The sequence below is a fragment of the Buteo buteo genome, chromosome 13 (assembly GCF_964188355.1).
Source record: "Buteo buteo chromosome 13, bButBut1.hap1.1, whole genome shotgun sequence".
Lineage (NCBI taxonomy): Eukaryota > Metazoa > Chordata > Aves > Accipitriformes > Accipitridae > Buteo > Buteo buteo.
In genome coordinates this window covers 5033982-5040089 of record NC_134183.1, presented here as the reverse complement: position 1 = coordinate 5040089, position 6108 = coordinate 5033982, and positions in this window count along the sequence as shown.

Here is a 6108-nt window from a genome sequence, read left to right as displayed (position 1 = left end):
GAGCCCCGGTGACGGCTCAAAGCGGGAACCGGGTCCAAATAGAATGGCTGTGGGGTGGGAAGAGTCCTGTGGGTGAGGGCGTCTGGAGGGCAGGGAAGAGCGATGAGCTTTAACGTTTCAAGAACCGCAAAAACGCCGGGTGCTGCTACGCGGCATCTTCTGCACCCAAAGACAATGCGTGGCCCCCAGCCAGGCCTGGGTGACGGGGCGTCAGCCCAGAACCGCTGCAAGCACATGGCCTGCTGGTGGGATTCCTCCTGGGATAAAGGGCTCTTCCCCTCTCACACGGCACCTTCCTTCTGAGAAAATGAACAACAAAAACAGGTGATGGTAAATTTCTGTTTCTTAAATGAGGGAAGTCCCAGGAAATCAGAAAAATGGAGGTGGGAGATAATTTTTTTGAGAGAGTCGCTTTAAATACATATTGTCTACAGCGGTATCCTCTGCTTATGCTTTGAGTTGTCACTGCCATCACTCAGCTGGTAAGAGACGGAACCACACCTTCAAACTTGCTCGGCGCAGTTGCGATGATTACTCCCTCCCGGAGGAAAAGGCAGGATCTGTTTCTCTGAAAAAGCACAGGGGGAAGAGGCAGTGGACTAAGGGCAAGAGGACTTCTGGCATGGCATTTTTCATATATAATAGCCCAAAAAAGCTGTGGGTGATCTTGCCCTGTTATTATGGGATTATAATCTCCCATAAATTATAGTAGAAGAGCTTAAAAAGTGTTGCAGAGTACAGAGCGAGAACCTGAGCAACGGACTTCTGTTAAAAACGCATATAAGACAAAACACTTTACAAGAACCATCAAGAGCAGTGGTAATTTTTTTCACCTGCTATCACTTGGATTCATGGTGCTTTTTCTCAATATTGGGCACCAATTAAAAAAGCCCAAATGACTTCTTAGTGGGAGAGGTTTAGCAACTTTTCACTCTGACAGGAAATAGTGACACTATTTTCCAAGAAGTGATCAAACAGGAAAGCTACTAGGAAATGGAGAGGCACCATCCAGTCACAAGACCAAGAACTACAGACCACTGAGTTCAGCGCTTGGTGGCTGAATCACAGCTGTCTCACGCAAAGGGACCGCTTATCCACCTCGCAAGGACAACAGCAGCTCCTGATGTAGGCTGTCCTCCCTGTCCTACACTGAACCGCCACAGGCTATCGCTCTGCGTATTGCAGTGCTATCAATTCACTTTCATATACTCACAATATTCACATCAGAATTGGCAAAATCCAGCTGCTGCCTCAGAGCAGTCTAGCCATCCCTGCAGTGGAAGGAAGAACTTCCCGCAGCAAGGACAGCTGGAGGGGCAGAGGGGGGATCGGCACAGCCATCCCAGCGCAAGCCATTCCCACTTGTGAGCCGCAGCCTTCGATCTCTCGGGACCTAAATTTCAGTGAGTTCACCTCCCACTGAGTTCAGCTTTCAGTAAAGCAGAACAACAGGTAATCCTTCTCAATGTGGTGGTGTGTGTTATTCATGATCATCAGGAACACATTAATTATATTGGGTTTGAATTTTTTTGAGATGCACCAGCTCGAACTGATTCTTGAGTAAGTCCACAGACTTTACTAAAATAGTACTTAAGGAGGACTACACTGGGCATGAAAAGTAGCATTAGCATACTGAATCACTAAGCAAGAATGTGATTAGAATTACTACACTTGATTGTTTAACTTCATTTATTTTTATATTTCTGCATCTGATTGCATGATTTTATACTATAAAAGCATTCTATATTTAGAGCTTATCTGTCATGATGCACTTAGATCACCACATGTAAAATGAGAACACTACATGCAGTGTAGGAGTTCAAAGCTTAAAAGGTAGATGCCAGTCATTACCTGGAAACCTCTGGGAAATTCTATTTCTATCTTCTTGCTCTGCTCATTCTTTAAACACTAAACCTTCCTTTGGCTGAAAAACAGCAGTAACTGCGAAAGAGAAACACAAACATAAACAAGAGTCTTCTCCTGAAACCTTACAGTTGATCATTCTATCAGTGTGAAAATACCATTTTGTGATCAACTATAGTGTTCTGCCACCTGCAGTCAGTTAGGAACTTCGAAACTTAAAATCCACCACCAAACAATCTGTGACTGTTTTGACGTAGATGATAGAGAAGTGTGAGTACTCTAAGGGGCAACAGCAACCTCCACCTTGAATTGTGCCTCCAAGAGAATTCAGTCACATGCACATATCTACCAACAGGTCTTTAACACACGTGAGAGTTATTCACATACTATCCACATGCTGATAACAATGTATGTCCAGCAATGCCTCTTAAGGCATTAAATTCCTTGTTAGCACTTGTGAAAGCACCACAATATCATCCAATAGAAGCATACAGGCATAGCACAAACCACTCTGCAGGGCCCATCACCGTGGGACTCAAAGGAAGAAAGAATGGTGCGCGCCAAAACAATAGACTCCCCAAGTTTCTAGTTTAGGAGCCTAGTATTTCCCACTCAAAAACATACGAAGAGAGTGAGTAACAATATTTAAAATACTGAACTTGCTGATGACCTCACAGGATTATTTACAGATAAAATAGATCACAAACTAATTGAAAACATTTTCTGTTCCCTGAGATATCCCTCCTTTCCTGTAAATGGAAAAAGTACTAAAATAAAAATGCCTTTCCTTTTCTTCCCCCAGCAAAACAATCCTTAGAACAATTAACATAACGGACTGTCAAAAGTGTTCAAACCAAAGTGACAAATGCAGTGAGTGGCAGGCAAGCCCAGCCCGACCCACCAGAACACTGCATGCTGGATTTGTCATGCAAATCAAAATGGAACCTGACATGCTCTTTGTTCATTTTCCTTTCAAAAAATCTACTTTAAATGCCTCCCATGTGCCTTGTTTTGGAAGCTGACATTCCAAATGCATCAGTCCAAATTAAGGGATGGATCCATTACCAATAAAGACGTTGCGATACAGAGTTTCAACAAATCTTATTGGGAAGACTGGAGAGACAACTGCTGCAGCTTGCACCTGTAGGGTCACTCAGTTTGCTGCTGCTGCTTCTTTTATGAAGCCTCTTTAGAAAAACTCCATTAGTAGGTTCTTGCAGAAGAAGTTCCGGCAAGCTGTCACAGTTTAATATTTAGAGATTATAGTCTGTAAGCAATGGATGTATTGTGAATTGGGAATAATAACTGGTTTTGCTTTAAGTCTTGTCTATATTAAAATGCATGATGGTTAATGTGCATAAGGCAAATATTTAAATTATAAATTGATTTAGATTTATCCTATCTACTTCTGCTATTTTACTACCTGAGTGCATAAACAATTACAGCTTTTTAGAAAATGCCACCATATGTACAGTATTTTACAGTTGAGTTATACTATATGAAGATGCCTTTTAAACAATTAGAGTGATGTTTTGACCTCATGAATATAATTGGGAAACTTCCACTGACTTCAGCTGAGCCAGTGGTTCATCCTTAGGGACACATTTTTAACAAAGCCCTCAAAGCATTTACTGAACACGTGGGGCTTTGGTTTAAAAATATATGAACACATCTGTTAATAAAGCAGCTTGGAATTTGCTCTCCAAAATAGACTAACCCAAACTTCAGACTGTATTAAATTCCCTAGTTTTGTAATTAAAACAAATTACATGACAATTTGGTTTCGCCTCTGCCAAAACCAGCAGTCAATCTGCATAAACAGTGGTTTCATCACTGCAGTTCCACCCTGAGCCTCCAAAGATTTATGTTTAAGACTTTGCAATCGGTCGGTTGGACTGCTCCATACCTACATTAATAGTGGTACATGTACCCCTCCTACACAAATGTTATTTTTTTCATTCTGATAGACAAATGCTTGTCTTTGTCAATGCATTGCTTTACTCTTGCAGCTTGTTGGGCCTCACCCTGCAGCATTAGATCTGAATGCTTCCCAGAATTTAATTCACTCACTTAGCTATTCTTCAACTATTATTGGTTAAAAAAAATTAATTCTCATTCAATGCCTTAACAGAACTATTATCTGACAATTTACCCTTACATATAGTCTCTTAAAAAAGGCAAGACCTTTACTTTCTTCTCTGCATTGGCCCTGAACTTCAATTTTTATGAATCAGATTTTTCCTCCTACTCATTTTGAGGCATTCTGTTTCTTCTCAGTTGCCTCAGGATCTGAACATCTATACACGGGGAATTTTCAGTGAAGGGGAATGATGCCTCTGGAATTGTTTCCTGGCCAATTCACATCTGGTACTCAGTACAAGATCCATCTGTTTATTCAGGGTCTCCAGGGGCTTGTACAGTAGTGGCTATAAGTATGCCTTTTAATTTGATTTTGTCATTTGGCTGGTTAGCAAGTAGTTGACAGTGTGTCTAAATGCAGCAGGGCAGTTATAACTAGTCAGTCATATTCTAGTTGCCAATTCATAATCCAGTGGAATGCCAGTCACATTTCAACAATTTAAAACTACATCAGTCATCTCCTACATACTCCCAAATTGTCAACACCATGAAATGTATTGCTTAATTACCTTTAATTTAATATTATTTCTTGCATGTGCATTTGTACATAGGATTGTTGCCAGAGCTCTGTAGAGCAGAGTCATGCTGATTTTATTTTACCTCACTAACCTATCTAGGTTTGAAGAGTTGGGGAAATCATGGCATGGCCTTGGGTGACCTAGCGGTATCATAAGTAACAAGGCAGGTAAAGATAGAACTTCCTTAGAGCAAAGCCTCGTATCTTTTAAACACAAAGATGTCAGTACCAGCATCAATTAAACTGCCATGCCAAAGAGCATAAATTATGCCAGATACAGATTTATTTCTCCTTCCAAAAAGTGGGATTAGGATGGGTCACAATTTGCCTCCTGCTATGTTTCTCCCCTCCTTTGGTGGAGATGTGCTTAGCATGGTAAAAGTACTTTGACCACAGTCATAGCAACAACCAGTAAAACTACTTCTGGAGTATGGATAATTCAGATTATAGTGTGCAGAATCATATATCCCAAGCAGCATTCCGAAAACAAGATAAACTCTTGTAAAAGCCTTCTGAAGCAACCTCTAGCATATAAACCCACAGATAACATGTTAACTTTTGTATGAAATACTTAGATAAGCTTTCCTCTGTGTGAATTTTGCATACCTGTGCTAACTGCAAAACATTGGGAAAACAGTTTCTGCCCTGATCTTATCATTTAAGTAGCTTCTGATGATAAAATTCAGAATTCTCTTATGAACCTGTACTTGGTTTAGCCACAAAAGAAAGAATTGATCCCTGTTAAAACTTATCCCTTATTTAAAGCTGAAATTAATGTTAACTAATTAATATGAGGTTTCATTTTACTATCTATTGACATATACTTTGATCCTCCTATATTTTTCCTTTTGATTGATTGAAGCTTTCATTCTTGCACTGCCAACAGACCTTTTGGTGAGAAACATATTTACATCTGTAACTGACTTAATTCTCACATCTTCCCAGCAGTTTCTCTTTGATCTCTGTATTTCTGAATTTAATCATTAAGTCTGCATTAAAAGTTTTTCTGTTGCCATATCTTTCACAGCTTCTGGGACTCAATTAAGAGAAGACAATTCCTGAAAGTTCACTTAGAATTTTTTTTTATAGTTTTGCAGTAAGTGCTACACATGCTGGATCTCTAAAATTACAGTATGAACTAGCATGATTCCGATTCCATTCCCATGTATTAAGCATTTAAACGTCAAGATTTGGCCTGTTTTTTTTCTGTGTGTTTTGTTTGGAGTCATACATTAAACATATTGTAGTGTGGGTGTTTTTTGTGAATTTATCCTATACAGGAGGTCTACAGGTTTTCTGTAAAAAAGGCAAACAACTCTGGATTAAAATATCACAAGCCTACAATTTTCTTTCCTCAAGCTCAAGTTTAAAAAGGGGGCACGTAACAAAGATCCACAGTTTCTCTGAGGACAAAAGGGACGCGAACTTTTATACAGCTCACCTCAAGTACCTTCAATTTTTCGAACAATTACAAATTCAATGAAGACATTCACAATGAAGAGCATGGACCAATGAGTAAGCCAGGTAAGTCTACTCTGAGTGCTGTGTGAGCTCAGCTGAGCAACAACAGTCCTTCTGCACAGAGACTC